General features: G+C 36.2%; 1 long non-coding RNA gene and 1 pseudogene across 1 annotated transcript; both read left to right on the forward strand.

Moving 5' to 3' along the window:
* Positions 1 to 3834: 3834 nt before the first annotated feature.
* On the forward strand, positions 3835 to 8507 carry LOC147492809 (uncharacterized). Its single transcript, XR_015198200.1, has 2 exons — positions 3835 to 4148; positions 5194 to 8507. It is a non-coding gene; the product is annotated as an uncharacterized LOC147492809 (long non-coding RNA).
* A 3813-nt stretch (positions 8508 to 12320) lies between these two features.
* LOC147492810 (auxin-responsive protein SAUR21 pseudogene) lies at positions 12321 to 12886 on the forward strand (annotated as a pseudogene).
* Positions 12887 to 20106: the final 7220 nt, after the last annotated feature.

Raw genomic sequence — 20106 nt, forward strand, 5'->3', positions numbered from 1 at the left:
AAGTAATTAATGGGAAATCGGACTATGGATACAACTGCATTAAACTAATCTCAAAGAATAATTAACGGAAATCAAAACTTTGATACAAATACATCGAATTAATATAAAAAAATAATTGTTGGGAAATCGAAAATTGGTTGGAAATGCATTGAACTAACCCTCAATGATTAAATTAATGGGAAATCAGAAACTAGATGCAACTGCATTGAACTAACATCAAAGAAAAATTAACTATAAATTGGGAACAAGATGCAAATGCGTAGAACTAATTTTAAATAATAATTAATGGGAAATCGGAAACTGGATGTAAATGCATTGAACTAATCTAAAAAAATAAACTGGATGCAAATACATTGAACTAACCTTAAGAAATTATTAACGGAAAATCGAAAACTGGATGCAAATTCATTGAATTAACCTCAAACAATAATTAACGAGAAATCGGAAACTAAATGCAAATGCAACCGCGAATAATAAACGAGAAATTAAAAACTGGATGCAAATACATTAAAATAATCTCAAAGAATAATTAACGGAAAATCGGAAATTGGATGCAAATTCATTGAACTGACCTCAAAGAACAATTAATAGGAAATTTGATGCAAATGCATTGAACTAACTGTATTGAACTAACCTCAAAAAATAAATAACGGGAAATCGAAAACTAAATGCAACTGCATTGAACTAATTAACATAAAAAAAATAAATAAATGGAATTGAAAATCAGAAACTAGATGCAAATGCATTAAACTAACCTTTTTTTTTTCTCGGTAAGTGTAAATTGAATTAAGGAAAGAAACAAAATAAAAGAACTGTACAGGAGTGGTAGAACCTACATGCTATACGATGTAGGTTCAAGATATTCTAAAATAGCAACCATATGGAACCTCCCATTCATATAGCCATGGGGGTCTGCCATTTGATACAAAAGCCTCATTCTCACCTAAGAAAGATCCAAATTTTGCCGCCTGGTCTGCGACTAGGTTAGCCTCTCTCCAGTTGTGCTACACATTCAAGCTTTGCACCTTCGTTGTGCAAAATTTTCATCTACATAGGAGTTGCCAAGGGATGCCCCATGAGTTAAAAGCTGTGACAGCTGCTGCCAAATCTGAATCCACCCAGAGATTGCTTCATCCTTTTGAAAGGGCAAGCTCCACACTCTCCAATATAACCATACACTCGGCTGTATAGTTGTTTGCAATTCTGATACCCCTTGCTCAAGAGTAAGACAAAATCACCATGAATATTTCTAAAGGATCCACCCAACCTAGCTAGACATGGGTTCTCTCTAGAAGCCCCATCTATGTTGACCTTAATATGATCACCAATTGAAGGAATCATTAAACTAACCTCAAAACATAGTTGTGTTATATGTTATAGGAATGTCTCGATAAGTATAGTTTTGCATTTAAAATAGTATTTATCTTATCTCTTTTCGTATGATTGGGAACGCCATGCTATTCAAGTAGCTTCAATATGAACTTCGCCTTATTAGGCAATCTCACAAAACTTTAATCAAACTTCTATTATTAAACAATAAAATAAAGTTGAAGGGTTTTATCAAGGGTGAGTTCTTTTTTTTAATTGATAGTGGGGTTTTCACGTTATAAGAAATTTGGATGAGTGATCAATATAATATTCATATATAATAGTTTTGCATATATAGTTGCAAATATTTTTCAAAATAATTAATATAACATCACACATTCGTAGATAATCTTTGAAGATCCCACATAGTGAGTAATGTATAATTTAAAGAATAATTAACTGGAAATCGTGAACTAGATAATTTTTTATGATCCCACATAGTAAATCAAACATAATTTATTTTTATGTCCTGTTTGAAGTTGATATTACATACCACATTGGATAATTAAAAGGAAATCAGAAAGTGGATTCAAATACATTGAACTAAGCTCAAAGAGTAATTAAAAGGAAATCGAAAATTTTATGTAAATACAAGAAACCAGACTCAAAAAGTAATTAACTAAAAATCAGAAATTAGATGTAACTGCATTAAACTGACGTCAGAAAATAACTAACGATAAATTAGAAATTGGATGCAAATCCTTGAAAAATATTTAATCGGAAATTGGAAACGGTATGCAAATACATAAAAAAACTTCAAATAATAATTAACGGGAAATCGAAAACTTGATGCAAATGCATTGAACTAATCTAAAAAAATAATTAATAGAAAATCAAAAATCGAATGCAACTGCGTTGAACTAACCTCATAGAATAATTGGCGGAAAATCAGAAACTAAATGCAAATGCATTGAAATAACCTCAAAAAATAGTTAACAAAAAATCAGAAACTTGATGTAATTGCATCGAACTAACCTCAAAGCATAAATAATAAAAAACTAGATATATATATATATATATTGATGGTTGATGCATATATATTGAACTAACCTCAAAGAGTTATTAACGGGAAGTCAGAAACTGTATGCAAATGCAATGAACTAATCTCAAAGACTAATTAACGAAACATTGAAAAATGAATGCAACTGCATTAAACTAATCTCAATGAATAATTAACAGGAAATCATAAATTTGATGCAACTACATTGAACTAACCTCAAAAAATAATTAACGGGAAATCGAAAACTTGATATTGAACTAACCTCAAAGAACAATTAACTAGAAATCGAAAATTGGATGCAACTACATTGAGCTAACCTCAAAGAATAATTAACAGAAAATCAGAAACTGGATGCAATTGCATAAAACTAAAATCAGAGATTAACTAATGGTAAATCAGAAATTGGATGCAATATATTGAGGAATATTTAACAGGAAATCAAAAACTTGATACAAATGCATTGAAATAACCTCAAAGAATAGTTAACTAGAAATCAGAAATCAGAAATCGGATGTAATTGGTCGAACTAACTTCAAAGCATAAATAACCAGAAATTTGAAACTAGATGCAAATGCATTGAACATCGAACTAACCTCTAAAAATAATTAACTGGAAATCAGAAACTGGATGCAGATGTATTGAACTAATATGAAAAAGTAATTAATGAGAAATTGGAACCTAGATGGAAATGTAATGAACTAATCTCAAAAACTAATTAAAGAAACATAAAAAAATGGATGTAACTGCACCAAATTAACCTTAATGAATAACTAATGAGAAATCATAAACTTGATGCAACTACACTGAATTAACCTCAAAGAATAATTAACGGGAAATCGAAAACTTGATGTAACTGCATTGAACTAACCTCAAAAAATAATTAATGGGAATTCGGAAACTAAATGCAATAATTACATTGAACTAACCTCAATGAATAATTAACAGAAAATCGGAAACTTGATGCAAATGCATTGAACTAACCTCGAAACATAATTGTATTATTTGTAGGGGGAATATAATGTCTCAACAAGTATAGTTTTGCATTTTAAATAGTGTTTATCATAATTCTTTTATTTGATTGAGAGTGTCTTACTATTCAAGTAATTTCAATATCATCTTCGCCACATTGAGCATTTTCATAAAACTTCAATCAAACTTCAATTGTTAAACCTAACAGCTAAAAGAAGTCAATATGTTTTATCAAGGTTTGGTGTTTTCTTTTTATTGAGAGTAGTGCAAGAAATTTGAATGAATGATTAATATAATTATCATATATATCTCATAGCTATGTATAATTAATAATATTTTTTAGAATAATTTAATATAACGGCATCCGTTCGTAAGACGGGTTCGAAAACTAGTTAAACTTCAAAGAGTTACATACTTCCCTAAGAGGATGATCATTAGAGGGAGGATCCTTACAATCATGGAACACTAGGCTATAACCTTACAATCATGAAGACACGTCAACATAACACCAATGCGGGTGTACAGGCAAGACAAACAACATGTAACCATCTATCATTTGCCACCAAATAAAAGCTTATCCCTCAAGGTTGGATGGTCCGTCCTTAAATGTCGTTTGCCACCAAACCTCAACCTCAAGGTCGGATGGTCAGTCCTTAAATGTTTTTGTGCATGCTCAAAATCATAGAAAAACGTCCCGCATTCACAGCAAGCATACGTTAAACCAAGAGTGTCATCCCAAATCTCCTTAATGTATCCATCAAGGTTCTTACCTTTATATTTTGTCTTGGATGCTTGCTTCATCATAGCTAAGGTAGGACTGATTTCACCAGGTGAACGTCCCTTGACCACACTTGGAGGGGGTTCTTTACATTCATTCCTAGTAGCTCTTTTACATCGTTTGGCTGAAAGGTGAAGCCGTTTGGTGTAAGCCAAATCTGTTTTCTTCAACAGGCCAGCAAGTGTTCTGCATGTATTTCATTTTGATTTAACTTCAACTGGTGTGGATGATTAATAAGTTCTATTGATTTTCGGATGAACGGCTATATACTTTGTTCAACTCCTTGAAATAAAAAAAACCATGACAATGCACATAGTGTAATCATTAATGTTACTTTGACGCAGATTTCATTTCTCCCTCCCTGTTGCAACCGTTTCAGTGCAGAAACATGCATTGGATGATTTAAACCATCCTCTTTCTCTGCTCAAACCAGCACTTGAAAGAGAGGATGTTCCAATGGGATTTTAACCTTCCGATGCATGAGTCCAATGGTCTCTGCTTAGTTGGTAGCGCAGCCTGGAAATTAACTTGACCTGATAAGTTCTGGGTAATATACCTAACCTTCAGAAGAAAAAATGTAGAAATTGGATGCCGATGACTAGATTAAACAAGTCTTCAATAGAAGTGTGTGTACTTTGAAGTGAAATGATTCAGTGATGTTTAAATAAATAATAGAAGAGCAAACGTCTGCATGTATTTCAGTCGTGTGTAAACGTCATTAGGCCCGGGCTTGATTTAGAGAACAAAAAGATGTCGAATGAAATAGAGATTGCTGTATATTAAGTAAAATGATATTTTCTATTGAGGTACATTTTCCTTTGAAGTTTTGAGGAGTTTTTATCATACAATCTTATACTTCTTTGGAGTAGACATACACACATTGATATTTCTGTTTCGAAGTGTTGCATTACTGTTTGCCTGAAAATCTTGGTGAGCTCGATCTATTCTCATCTGTTGTGAACTATCCAAGCAAGATGTTCAACTGATGAACGTCTCCTCATTGCATGGTTTATCCATTGGACAAGTATATCCAAAGTCTTCTTTTGCTAAACTTGGCACATCCTTTTTTGAATTGCAGGTTGTTACTTGTTTCAGTTCAGGCTAGTGTGATTTCGGAACTGCGTATCCTTTTATCTTGGTCTGCTCCTCCCACTATATGGGTCGAGAGCACAGTTGGTTTCGAGACAAACCAGGTCGTTGAAGTAAGAATAGCACGTTGGACAATTTGTTTGGCATGAAACATCCCCTGCAATTCTGCAAATGGAGTCATATGGTTCTTATGATGACATGGTCTAACAGAGAGAAAGTCTAGAAGTTTTTAGGATGTGAATAACTTGATTTGGGTGATATTGTGATGCCTATATCTAATATAGCGACACAGAGTTGCAATTGGATGCTATATCTGCATATAGAGGTAACGATGTTTTTCTTTGTATTGGGCTTGTCTTGAATATGCCTCATGACGGATCACATGGTTCTGCTTTTCAAGTAGCTCACATGCAGGACTTTTGTAGTGGGCAACTTGTAGTAGTCCAAGAAAACGGGCCTATCGACAGTCGAAACCTCTGTAAATCGCACACCTAGCAAGGATTTTGCCTCTAATTGTTTTGTTATAACCAAGTTGATTAGAAATATTATCTAGGTTCATGTTTTCCAAGTGTTCCTGATAATTAATTTGGAGTAGGAAGTCTCTTTAGCTGTGTAGGGCATGCTGTTCTTGCAACAGAACCGTGATGTACAACCTGAACAGTGACCACCAATCATATCGTGATATCAGACAAGACCATGCGATCCATTCATTTATCACAGGCCGGGTATGTCCCTCAACTTGTCCTCTAAATGTTTCTGGTAGTCCTCATGATGAGGTAATTTCTCAAGTACCATGTCCTCCCTATAAATATACACATAATCAGCTTAGAGTACCACGTACAGAAGTTTTGAGTTCTAAAACCACATCGCAAGTATAACACACACTTGATAAGCATATCTAGTACTTGCAGCATCCATGGCTATTCGTCTGCCTAGTATTCCTCAAATTAAAAGAAGTCTTCGGCGTTCTCTTTCAAACACGGAAAACTCATTTGTTCCCAAAGGTCACATTGCAGTTTATGTTGGAGAGAGCCAAAGGAAGCGATTTGTGGTTCCGATATCATACTTTAACCAACCATTATTCCTAGACTTGTTAAATCAAGCAGAGGAAGAGTATGGATTCAATCATCCAATGGGTGGTCTGACAATTCCTTGCGACGAAGACACCTTCATGGAACTAACTTGTCAGTTGACTGCCTTGTGAGTCAGATGATATACTGCAACCAATGCAGTCGAGCTAATCCAATTTTGTTAGATTTTGAGTTGCTAATCATGTAAATAGTTTTGTACCAGTGGGAGTTTGGAAAAGTAATTGCTCCCTTTGACAACACACTTAATGAAATCATTTTTCTATCATATTTTTCTGTGTTCAAGGTGTTCTCTTGTAGAAATCTGATGGGCATGGGCTCCTTGTGTTGATGTTGTTCAATTTTTTTATGTTGTCAATGCAAACTAGCATTTTGAATTCCCAGTATAAAAAGAGCTTATTAGTGGGAAAGTAATTTTCTAGTCGGTGCTCTTAAGCTCAATTTCTCGCAATGTTGTTAATCCCATAATCTAGACTCATTTTCAGCTCTTCTCCGCACTACTGGTACTTTTGGCTGATTTCAGAAGTGTATATTTCAATGATGGAAAAAGTTGCTAAAACATCCATTTTCTTTGAGAATGCACGTTTGAAATTGAGTTGAAAATCGGTATTTCTTTTTGTACGGACAATTCATGCTTACCATGTTTTTGTGTTGAGTGAAGAGAACCAATGGTTATGCTGGTTTTGCTTGAATAGTATTTTCATTTGCAACCTGCTCAGCTGAATCAGTGGATTCAGTGGAGTCAAGAGTTTGAATGAGGAATTGGTAGTATTTGTTCATGAATAAAATAAATTCCTCTCAAAGTTATACCTCTTTGATTCCAACTACGAAATAACCTATATGTTTTATGCTCAAAAGCGTAGTCATTACGCTCTGATCCAGAAAAAAGAAGAATGAAGAACAAAAATTTTCCTTTTCTGAAATTGTGATGATCAAGTCTACTGAGTAAGACTCTCATTTGTAGAGAATTTTGTGGACTCTTCAACTTATTTTCAAAAGACATACATTGGTTCGTTCCTGACTTACTGCTCTACCAAAATGTGGGTCGAATTCTGGTTGGACCTTGGTATAGCGTACGCTATACGCGAAATGGCACCAATATCTTTTATACTTTTCTGTTTTGGTCTCTACAATATTTTCAGCTGTGATCTATTTAATCAGGAAGTGGAACTGATGAAGATCTCATTATTGAATAGCATTGCAACGAAAATACGTCATTTGGGACACTAGGCAAATCCTGAAAGTAGCTTGGTTTGGTTCAAGTATGATATCATACTGAAACAGAATACTCAATCTGTTTCTTTTATGAATATCAATATGGATTTTCTAGAGAAAGTGACAGTAGATTGGTTTAGTATGCACGGAATGTTAAATGGAGTCATTTGGTTCCCAGGGTCAAAGGGTTTGTCAGAGGTTATCCTCTTGAGACAGTTTTGAAGTTTCTAGGATGTGAAGAACTGGATTAGCATGATATTCTCATGATGCCTACGTCAATATAAGGCTAGAGAGAGGTAAAACGTAACTATATGTTTATATCGAGTTAATGATGTTCTTCTAGGCATTGGGCTTGTCCGGAACATGCCTCAAGAAAGACATGGATATGCTCCTGGCATCATAAAAATTAATGTTGATGGAAGTTCACGAGGGAACCCAGGCAGGGCTGGTTGGGGAGTGATTCTCAGAGATGACATGGGTAACTTTTTGGGGGCAGCAGCAGGAGGACTTGGGGTATGTACTAACTATATGGCAGAAACTTATGCTATTATAGAAGGGATTCAGAGGGCACTGGATCGGGACTGGAGATATATATGGGTGGAATCCGACTCTGCATCGGTAGTCAAAGCCTTTCAGGAAGACACAGTGCATTGGAGGGTTAGAACAAAATGGATGCAACTCAAGGAGAAAGCATCATGGATCAATGTTACAGCTACATGGAGGGAGACAAACAAAGGTGCGGATAGCTGTGCGAGACATGGAGCAGCATTGCAAAATGGAGAAAGTAAATGGTGGGACAACAAACCTCCTTTTGTGAGAGATATGGAGAACCACTTTACTACTTACTTCCGTTTCATAAGTTATATGTAAGATGTAATAGGTGGGTACACAACTGATGATACTCATTCTATACAGTTCTTAACACTTCTTATTCTTTTTCCTTGTAACTTTATTCTTTTAATCAATTACCTTTAAGCGAAAAAAAAATATTAAAGAAAAATGCTCTTCAACTAGTTAACAAACTTGTTTAGTGGACAACTTGTAGCAGCTAATGTCAAACTGTGACCGATTGACAGTCAAAACAACCGTAAATGTGCCCAACTATAAACCACAATGCCCCTAATTGTCTGTGAAGCCAACTTGATAAGAAATATTGTCTAGACCAATTAATGTTTTGCTTAGTGTTGCAGATAATAAGTTGCTAGAAGGCCCTCTCTTAGCTCTGTTATCCTTTTGGTAGGGCATGCTGTTTTTGCAACATAACATTGTATTATAACCTGACCAGCGGCCATCAACCATACGGAGATATTAGCTAGGGTCCTTCAATGTAACTGGTGTGGGTCTGCCTTAACCCCCTCTAAATATTTAAAAAAAAAAAAAACCATACGGAGATATCAGACAACATCATGTGATCCATCACAGGGCATGCCTCTCTTTAGCTCTGTTATCCTTTTGGTAGGGCATGCTGTTTTTGCAACATAACATTGTATTATAATCTGACCAGCGGCCATCAACCATACGGAGATATCAGACAAAATCATGTGATCCATCACAGGGCATGTCTCTCAACTTGACCTCTAAAAGTTTCTGATAATCCTCATGGTGAGGAATATTTTCAAGTACCATCCCTCCTTATAAATATACACATATATCAGCTCAGAATACCATTGAACTCAAGTTTTGAAAACAAACCTCAAGTCTAACAAAACTTGATAAGTAATCTAGTTAGTGTTGATCCAAGGCAATCCGTCTACCTGGTATTCCTCATATTAAGAGAAGTCTTCGAAGATCTCTTTCAAATTCAGAGACGTCAAGTGTTCCCAAAGGCCACATTGCGGTATATGTTGGAGAGAATCAAAAGAAGCGATTTGTAGTTCCAATGTGGTACTTGAACCAACCTTTATTTCTAGACTTGTTAAATCAAGCCGAGGAAGAGTATGGATTCAATCCTCCAATGGGTGGTCTGACAATTCCATGTGACGAAGACACCTTCATGGATCTAACCAATCAGTTGATTCCCTCGTGAGTCAGATGTTATGCTCCATAGCAACATGGTTTCAGGGGAATTGGTTCAGTTGAACTAAACCATTTCCATTTTTGTTCGATATTGAGTTGAGAATCATGTAAATATTTTTGTACCAGTGGGAGTCTGGAAAATCTAATCTCTCCCATTCACAAACATCATTAAACAGAAACCAGTTTTTCCTATTATATGCTTCTGATCTGTTGATTCTTTTTCTTTCCCTTTGATATTATTATTTTTGATAATTTTGAACGTTATTCTATCTACGGATTGATTATGCAAGTTCGTTGCTTGTTCCTTTGGCCCTTCGACATATACTTTACCAATTCATTTCTCGTTCAAAAGGCAAGACCTGCATTCGTTTCCACTTTATCCATCTCTCTGCTGTTGCAGTTAATTAACTGCATAGAACTCTGCCTACATCATTTCTCAGCACACTACCATGTCCGAAACTTGATTTCATCTGTGTCATATTTCAGCCTGACAGTACCTGAAGCTGTATACGAATAACTTCTTGCAGTTGAAGTTGGATGTCAAACCTCTGTTCTGTATCATTTCCATATTTCTCACTGTACTGTTAATTTTATTAATTCCACGTGCCCTGCAGATTCTTTCTAGTTTCTATCATCATTCCCTCAATAAAAGTGGCCTCATTTCTAGTCTTGGTTGTGAAAATCTTAGTTGCCTATGCGTAGAGTGCTAGTTCTACACTTGTACGATTCTGATGTCTTAACAACTATTTGCACCACTGATGCTTTGATTCATTTTAGAAGTTTCAGTCAAATATTTACCTTAGGGTGTGTTACAACTTACAACAGATTGATTTTTTTACATAACATCTGTGTTATTTCAGAGTGTTTTGAAATTATAGATCTATAACAACTAGGTATTTAGGAAATAGTACAATGGTCAAAGGGTTTCCTAGAAATTTTAAGTTTTTCCGATGGAACAAACCTCATGAAGCACTACGTACTCAGAGTGGACAAGAAGAAGAAATTGACAAATAAAAATTTGGCATACAATCAACTGATCAAGATACATATATCATGTAAGGTAAAAAAAAAAAAAACATATCAATAACAAAAATTAGATTCTGACTTTAAAACACAAGGTAGGGTTGGTCTTTGATCAGCCATGAGCGAACCTCCACATCTTCAATTTTGGTGTTTACAGAATCAAGGACTGCTCTAAAAGTGGATCCCATGTTTGGTACTCCGCCTTGTCATTGGCAGCAACAATGAGCAATTCGGGGAGCTCATCTTCTACAATATCTTTCTTCTTACTTTGTGGACAATTATTGGCCGGGTTTTCTTCGTTGTTGCTCTTTCGAATACCTATCTATGATTCTTTGGAACTCCTTCCTATTTTCTGGCCAAACCTCTGCTCCTCCCATTGAACTACTACTAGTACTAGTTTCACCGTATTGTTTTGGTGGGCAGATGATAAAACCTCTTCTTCTTCAAGCCTTGCTTTCTCTTCTTGAAACAATGTTTTTGTGCCTTCATTGTAATGGGCGGTTTTGGAGTTAACATGTTGAAAGAATTTGATCAAAGTGAAGTACAGTAAAGTGGGCCGTTGATTCATATATAAAAGAAAATTGTCTAGAGCCCAATTTCTAGTAAAAGGAAAGTAGGGTTACTTGGAATTGAAGAAATAATCCGTGAGCGGAGCGAACATTTTGGGAGAGGGGGGGGGTAAGGTGGCCCAAAATGTTACTTGGTTGGTTTCTGTCTGTCCTCATCTTCTCCTATTCATCCCTCCTCTCATTAATTAGTAAGTAAGAAGAAATTAGGACAGCTGGTATTTCACGGCGGTCACTCTTTACCGTTGGATGTCCAAAATATCATGGAATTATGTCAAAATATCGATTAATTTTGTAATTTCGTGAAGAAAAACAGGAGAGAATTGGTGCCCATGGATGCGAAATTTGGATTTGGGGGTGCAGATAGTACATACGTCGCTCATGCAGGATTAGAGAGGTGTGGCTTCAAAATGCTCAAAGTAAGTCACCAAGACACCAAGACCATGCCTCTACAAGTCTATTTCCCAATAGAATGACCTTGATATTATTGGCGTTCATGAGCCACGTACCTTAATATACCATCTATGGCTGTACGGTGCAGATTTTTAACGAGGCTAGTTAAGGGACATGATTCGCGATCGATCACATGGCATTGCCTTGCAACCAATTGTCAAGATCAGTCAAGTACTCACTTTGTACAATTGGTTACAACCTAAAAGACATAGCCCATTATTTATTTGTGTCAGATGTGAAGAGGCTTTCCTAACTTTCCATTAAGAACAAATACACTAGCCCTTCAAATATGTGGTATGCGTCCTAATAATGTCCTTTGGTGTACTGTTGAATTTTTTTAAAACGATCGAAGGAATTTATATGTTCATATGGCCTAACTTAATCAGTTTTTACTTACAACAAGAACATGTGCGGTTGCTTCTACATTCGAGTTTGTTGGCCCACACTGAGAAGGCCGGGGCCATCAGTGCAACCTTGTTTTCTTTCTTTTGGGGCATTCTGTTGGTTCAACTGTGCATCGAAAGTACTAAACATACAGATTGACCTCCCGGCCAGTTTGTGCGTCATTCGGTCATTGTATGAGATATCAGACAAAACTAGGTAATCCTCCACAAGGCATGTCTTTCAACTTGACCTATGTGAGTTTATTTATATTGATTATCCTCATAAATGTGAGGGGATTTCTAAGTGACAGTTCAGCAGTTCTTATCTATAAATACACATATCAGCTAAGAGAACAATCAAACACCAAGTTTTGACATCATTTCTGAAGTTTCACAGACCCTTTGACAATCATATTTTTCTTGTTCATCTAGCACCATCAATGGCTATTCGTTTACTTGGTATTCCTCATATTAAGAGAACTCTTCGAAAATCTCTTTCAAACTCGGAGACCTTAAGTGTTTCAAAAGGCCACATTGCCGTATATGTTGGAGAGATTGAAATGAAGCGATTTGTAGTTCCAATATCTTACTTGAATCATCCTTCATTCCAAGCCTTGTTAAGTCAAGCAGAGGAAGAGTTTGGATTTAATCATCCAATGGGTGGCCTCACTATTCCATGCGACGAGAATACCTTCACTGATCTAACTAGCAGGTTGCTTTCATTATAAGTCAGACAACCAGCTAAACAGGAGATGTAAGTCATTGGTGGACTCATCCGGATTCATCAGCTTAACCAGATGGACAACATTTTTGCGCGATCTATAATAGTTTAGTTAATAATCTTGTAAATATTTGTTTCAATGAGAATTGGGGGTTCAGAAAACAAATATAGATCCTGGCCCCAAACATAATCATTTAATAGAAACAATTTTTCTTAATATTAAGTGACTTATAAGTTATAAGTGACTGATTCAAGCAGAAGCCTTTTCTCCCTTGACTTGTAGGTATGAATCTCTTACACCAAAACAGGTAGAATATATGGGAATTTATCATCAAGTATACGTATATAGTCTTGATTCTCTATAGCAGAAGTAATTTCCTAGACAATGCTCTCGGTTTGAAATTTGAATTTTGTGCAAGGTTATTAGTTGCATAGATTCTAGGTTCACTAATTCATGGTAATAACTTGTCTAAACCCTATATACTCCCTAATTGTTGAATAATAGGAAGGTGCAGTATGCATTGTCGATGGTAGGAAATTCATCAAGTTTGAAATCTGATCCATGAATTGAAGCTGCTGCTTGTTCTGATTGAGCACTGAAATTCAACTTTTGGCCTGGTAATGAGGCAGTAAATATGCATCTTACAAGTTGGGGATTCACCACGTTTTCTTGTGAGAGAAATCAGTAACAATATATGCTGGTCTCGTCTGGAAAGAATATATTATTTTTGATACAGTGATGTATCTTTTTGGGCGGAAGTTTCAACAATGGACTAACATCAATCAGATTTAATAAAACAAACACCTAAATCTAGGGTTTAAACCTTCAATTATGAAAAACAACATAGAGTGACTCTCAAGAACAAATCGAGTGAAATAATCACTCCCAAACCCAAGCTTTTTTCATAATTACTCTTAAGGACCGGATAGATGAAAGGTCAAGTATACCCTTGACGTGAAATAAAAAACGGATTGGGTATGTAGATGAAAGGTCAAGTATACCCCTGACCAGGGTATATAGTATGAACAATCATTGTTCATATACAAAACATGCGAACTCATTGTTCATACCTATTGGAGTATGAATACTCATTGTTTATACCTATTGTAAAGTATGAACAATGATTGTTTATACCTATTAGAGTATGAACAAAACGTGTTCATCTCTATTGGAGCTATGAACAGTCATTGTTCATAGTCTAATTGTGGTATGAACAAAGAATATTCATAGCTTATGACTATGAACATTGATTGTTCATAGTACAGTATGGACCATAAACACTCATTTTTCATAGCTCATAGTTATGAACAATGATTGTTCATAGATACCATACTATGAACAATGAATGTTCATAGCCCAATTGTGATATGAACAAAGAATGTTCATAGCTCATGACTATGAACAATTACTGGTCATAGTACAGTATGGACTATGAACACTCATTGTTTATAGCTTATAGCTATAACAATCACTGTTCATAGTCCAATTGTGATACGAACAAAGAATGTTCGTAGCTTATGACTATGAACAATCACTGTTCATAGTCCAATTGTGGTATGAACAAAGAATAGTCATAGCTCATGACTATGAACATTGATTGTTCATAGTACAATATGGACTATGAACACTCATTTTTCATAGCTCATAGTTATGAACAATGAGTGTTCATAATCCAATTGTGATATGAACAAAGAATGTTCATAGCTCATGACTATGAACAATCACTGTTCATAGTACAATATGGCCTATGGACACTCATTATTTATAGCTCATAGCTATGAACAATCACTGTTCATAGTCCAATTGTGATATGAACAAAGAATGTTCGTAGCTTATGACTATGAATAATCACTGTTCATAGTCCAATTGTGGTATGAACAAAGAATATTCATAGCTCATGACTATGAACATTGATTGTTTATAGTATAATATGGACTATGAACACTCATTTTGTATAGCTCAAAGGGATGGGGAAAGTTCAAGTTTTCCCTTGAATACTTGTCCACCATAAAATACGGTACGTTTTTCGAAAATTTCAAAAACACATAACAGGCGCAGAAAAAAAAATCCCACAAAAAACTTTCCACAAACCAAAACCTTAAATCTCAAAATTCCATCAAAACAAAACAAAATGTCAAATTCACCGTTGCGGACTGAAGAGAACACATGCAACAATGAAAATTGCACAAATCTAAGACTTGAAAATCAGATTTATTGTCAAAAACACCAAGAAGAATTATCAAATACCATAGAAAACGTTGTTCAATTTTATGATGAGGATAGAAATGAAAACAGAAGATAAGGTGATATAGAAGAAAGTGATGAAGTAAACCAACAACTTGTGTTATTTTCACAACAAGAAGACGAACTACCACTACAGGTACATTTAAATGATTTTGAATTATATTTTTCATGTTATAATTATTTGTTACAAATTCGTGATTTTTTCATGTTATAATTACAGGTACAAATTCGTGATTTTTTTGCTAGAAAAAGATATGAACATTATTTGTTCATATCACTATTAGGATTTTCATGATAACTTGCACAATTTACATGTTAGGATTTGAATGTTAGGAAATATATGTATGAACATTCATTGTTCACATTCATAGTCCAATAGGAGTATGAACATTGATGGACTATGAACATTCATAGTTCATACACCTAGTAGACTATGAATTTTTTTTTTGCTGGATAAGAAAGAATTGTATTAATGAAACTAGAAAAGACAGTTACAAGGTGATTGGGATGGTTGTATGCAATACACACCATCCTTAGATCATTCAAATCTATAGTACTTCATTCCAGGAACCTCCCATTTATATAACCATGGGGGTCTCCCTTCATACACCATATAAAAATCCTTGTCAAGACTCGCACCAAATTTTGCTACCAAGTCTGCTGCAAAATTCCCTTCTCTCCAAGTGTGAGAGATCAAGCAATAATTAAGTCTAGTTTTACATTGTTGCCATATGGCAATAAGGTTCCATGGAATATTGCCCGAGGCAAAGGCTTTCACCGCAGGCATTGAGTCCGATTCAATCCATAGAGAGCACCAATTCTGAGCAATGGCCACCTCCACTGATTCAACAATAGCGTTGCATTCAGCTGTAAAGTTTGTTGCCACCCCTATTCCCTTAGCCAGCACCAAAAGAATTAAGCAATTACTATTTCTGAAAACAGAACCTATGCCAGCGTTGTCTGGATTACCTCGTGAGGCACCATCAGAGTTAATCTTGATGATGTCGCCATGAGGAGCCAGCCACTCACATTCTCTCATCTTTGGAGCTCTACCCAATTTGATCAGAACACCCCAGTTCATTGCAACTTTTTTTTCATATCCATTACTCCACATGTGACCTTTAGAAAATTGCCTTGCATAACTCACTTGACTTGTAATGAATATTTGACATTTATTTAAAGATACCGTCTCTTCTTCGAAGCAAATTTTGTTCCTATGCTTCCATAACGACACCATGCCTGCTACCACACTTGTATTCCACAATTCTTTTGTTAAACTACTCGTATTCCTCAACTGATTCACTGCCGCATTGAAGCTGTTGAAGTCTGCTCGTGTCTTGAACTTGGAGGCTACCCAGTTCCACATCTGTTTTGTAAATGGACAGTGCCATAGATTGTGGTTTAAATCTTCTGCATTGCTTTTACAAAGGTAGCACCTTGACACCGTGGGTATCTTCTTCTCCCTTATCTTCTCATCAGTCGCAACACAATTGTTCATCAGCTTCCAAGCAATTGCTGAATACTTGGGGGGTATACACCTATTCCAAACTTTCCTATTCCAACTGATTGTTTGATTTTTCTTTCAAATTTCTTCGAATGCCGATTTTACTGAGAATTTACCTTTTGGATCAGGTTTCCATATAGTGAAGTCTTCCTCATCGACTGAAATAGCTAGAAAAATTGACTCATCTACCCCATGTTGGTCTAACATATTTTTGAAGAAAGTTGGTAAGCACCACTTCTTGTCTTGAATGATACTACATAGTTTGGACCTGCATCCCTTAAGCTGTGTGTCTGAGAGACTTAGCATATTTTGTAGAGTACCCACTTTCGGCCTGGATCCCTCCACAAATCAATACTCTCTCCGTTGGCAACTATCCACTGATGTCTTGGTCTGACCTCTAATAGAGCCCATTTAATCCCACTCCATATAGAAGAAGGTTTATAGCTCTTAATCATTGGTCCATCTCTAGTAAAAATTTTTTTTGCATGAAGAGTGCAAAGTCATCTTTACCATTAACCAAGTGCCACCCAAGCTTCATGAGAAGTGATAGATTTACTTATCTAAGCTTCTTAATACCCAGACCACCCTCCTTGAGAGGTTTGCAGCAGTTTTCCAATTTGACGGTGACAACCTTCCTCTCCTTTGGGTCACCAGTCCACAAGAAATTCCTTAAAATCGTTTCGACCTCCTTAGTTACCTTGACCAGCCACCTATAGATTGACATATTGTAAATAGGTACACTAGCAAGAACTGATCTGATAAGAATACTCCTTCCTTGAAAAGAAAGAAGCCTCCCCTTCCATGATGTCATTTTCTGTTTGATTCTTTCCACTAGAGGTGCAAGACAAACTCTAGTAATTCTCTCTTGAATAAGAGGCACACCTAAGTATCTTTCTGGAAAAACACCTAAGGGCATGTGCATTTCGTTCAGTAAAGTTTGTTGCCTATCCATTGTCATCCCCCCAAGAAACATCTTGCATTTATCCATGTTCATAAACTGACCTGAAGCACACTGATATCTCTGCATCAGATTTTTAATGTGTCTTTGGCTCCTCAGATCTCCTTTAGTAAATACGATGATGTCATCGGCAAATAACAAGTGACTTGGTCCAGGCATGCCTTTAACTCGTACCAACGACTTAATAACATTGAGATCTCTAAGATGATTTATGCCTCCACTCAAAACATCCTCGGCTAAAGCAAATAAAAGAGGGGACAAAGGGTCGCCTTGTCTAAGGCCTCTCCTAATGGAGAAGTAACCAACTAGACCCCCGTTAACAAGCATAGAGATTTTAGTAGACTGCAGGAGAGTCATAGTCCAACTGATCCACTTTTCTGAGAATCCAAACCTTTTGAGTACGCACTGCAAAAATGACCAACTCAAAGTATCATAAGCTTGGGAAATATCAATTTTCAGCATAGCATTGCCTCCATGTCTCTTCTTTTTTAATTCATTAGTCATCTCGGAGGCAAGCCCAATATTAGATTGCACACATCTCCCTTGAATGAACCCTGCCTGCTCCTTGGAGATCAGTTTATCAATCACTACCTTCAACCTCAATTGTAAGATCTTAGAAATGATTTTTACTAAGAAATTACCCATATAGATGGGTCTGAAGTGTTTGAGCTGCTCATCATTTCTCTCCTTGGGGATGAGAGTAACAAAACTTGAGTTAACACCTGCAGGCATGTAAGAATCCCTAAAAAAGATTTTACTACTCTACTAACATCCACCTGAATAATCGACCAGCATGTTTGGTAAAAATTCCTTGGAATCCGTCTGGTCCAGGAGAACTGTCTGCATCCATACTAAACACTGCATCTTTTATTTCCTTGTTGTCTGGCATCGCATCCATCATGTGTCTATCTTCCTCAGATACATTCGAAGGAATCATTGAAATCAGTTCTTCATCTGCTAAGACTTCCTGCATTTTGAATTTGTTTTCATAGAATTGTACTATATGGCTTTGAATGTCTTCTTGTGTAGACAGAGAAACCCCTTTTGGTGTGTTTAGATTCGTAATTAAGGCCTTACCTTGTCTAATCTTGTACATTGCATGAAAGAAAGCTGTTTCCTTTTCCCCATATTCCCACCAATCCATTTTAGATTTGTTTCTCCATAACACGGCCTTGTTGGTCAATGCCTGCTCCAGTTCTTGTTCTTTTTCTCAGTCTCTGCTCATATTGTCCCATGTCTGCACTCAGTTCTGCCTCTGTCTGTATTTTTTCTAGTTCTGTTTTGACCTTGTTGAGATTAGTATCCACATGACCAAAGACTTCTCTATTCCATACTTTAAGCTCCTCCTTAAGTCTCTTCAACTTCTTTGCTACCAACATCAAGGGACCACTTATCATGTCTTGATCCCAGCTTTGCCTTACCACCTCCAAGAAAGTAGAATGCTTAATCCAGCATTGAATAAATCTGAAGGGAGCATTTCGGGGTTTAGGGATGTGGACATCAAAACCACACAGAGGCCCATGGTTTGATCCTACCCTGCCTTCTACCTTATATTTCCAACTAGAATACTTCAACCTCCATTCAAAGTTTGTGAAACCCCTGTCTAGTTTGGAGTACATTCTTCTCAAACCGACTTGATTGTTACACCAAGTTAAGTGAAGACCTTCTAAGTGGCATTCAAGTAGCTTACAATCATTTACTACACCCCAGAACTCTTCCATCGAAGTTCTAAGGGGAGCCCTCCCTCCTCTTTTTTCCTCGACTCTGAGTACACAGTTAAAATCCCCCAAAACCAACCACGGAATCCTACCAGCAATTCCCCTCAATTCATACCATAAACTTCTTCTTTCCCTCATAAGACAGTGGGCATGGACAAAAGTAATAACATTACCATTGACTGTAATAGTAATTTGTTGCTCTGACATGCACAAAACGGAAACTTGTAGATTTCTATCATACAAAATCCACAGGTTACCCAATCTCTGAGTGTTATCGTTGTGAATTATTGAGTTGCTATATTGGGAGAGACCCAATCTAGCAATATTTTCCATCTTCGGCTTTACTTTCGGTTCAGCCAAACAAATAATTTCTGGTCTATAATAAGAAACTAAATCTCTTATTCTCTGCACGGCTTTGTCTTTTTTTGCACCCCTTTATGTTCCAAAAGTGTATCTTCATTGAGAAACAGTGGACAGATTGTTCTTAAGTTTCCCTCTTGTTTGTGGCGGACTAGTAATCCACCCATATTTTCCTTTCTTCGTTTGATTCTGCTGCCGGCCTTCTTCAGATGCATTACCGCCTTCCAAAATGCCAGCAATTCCAACTTGTGTTTCTGGAAGCTCTAGTTCCTCCCCCAAAATTGCAAAAGAATTGGAGGTAATTAAGTTCTGAACTGGGGTGGAGATCTCATAAGGCTCCTGCATTCTATCCAACTCATGGACACCACCAAACAATTCAATCACGAATTCCCCCTGTGTTCTCCTGTATGCATTGTCACCAAAAAAACGCGTTTAAAACCATAGATATTGGCAAGGTCTGTTCCAGTTTAAAACCCGAGTTTAAAAAAAAAAAAACGCGTTTCAAACGTTTTAAACCCGTTTTAAACTTAAAAAACATTTAAAACTCGAGATTTTGAAAATCTCCCGTTTAAAACTTTACATTTTTTTTTCCCTAAAAGAAAAGGCAAAAAGGCAGTTTTCACCCTCGAACTTGTCAAGTTTTACCACTTAC

This window comes from Coptis chinensis, chromosome 6 (assembly GCF_015680905.1).
Source record: "Coptis chinensis isolate HL-2020 chromosome 6, ASM1568090v1, whole genome shotgun sequence".
Lineage (NCBI taxonomy): Eukaryota > Viridiplantae > Streptophyta > Magnoliopsida > Ranunculales > Ranunculaceae > Coptis > Coptis chinensis.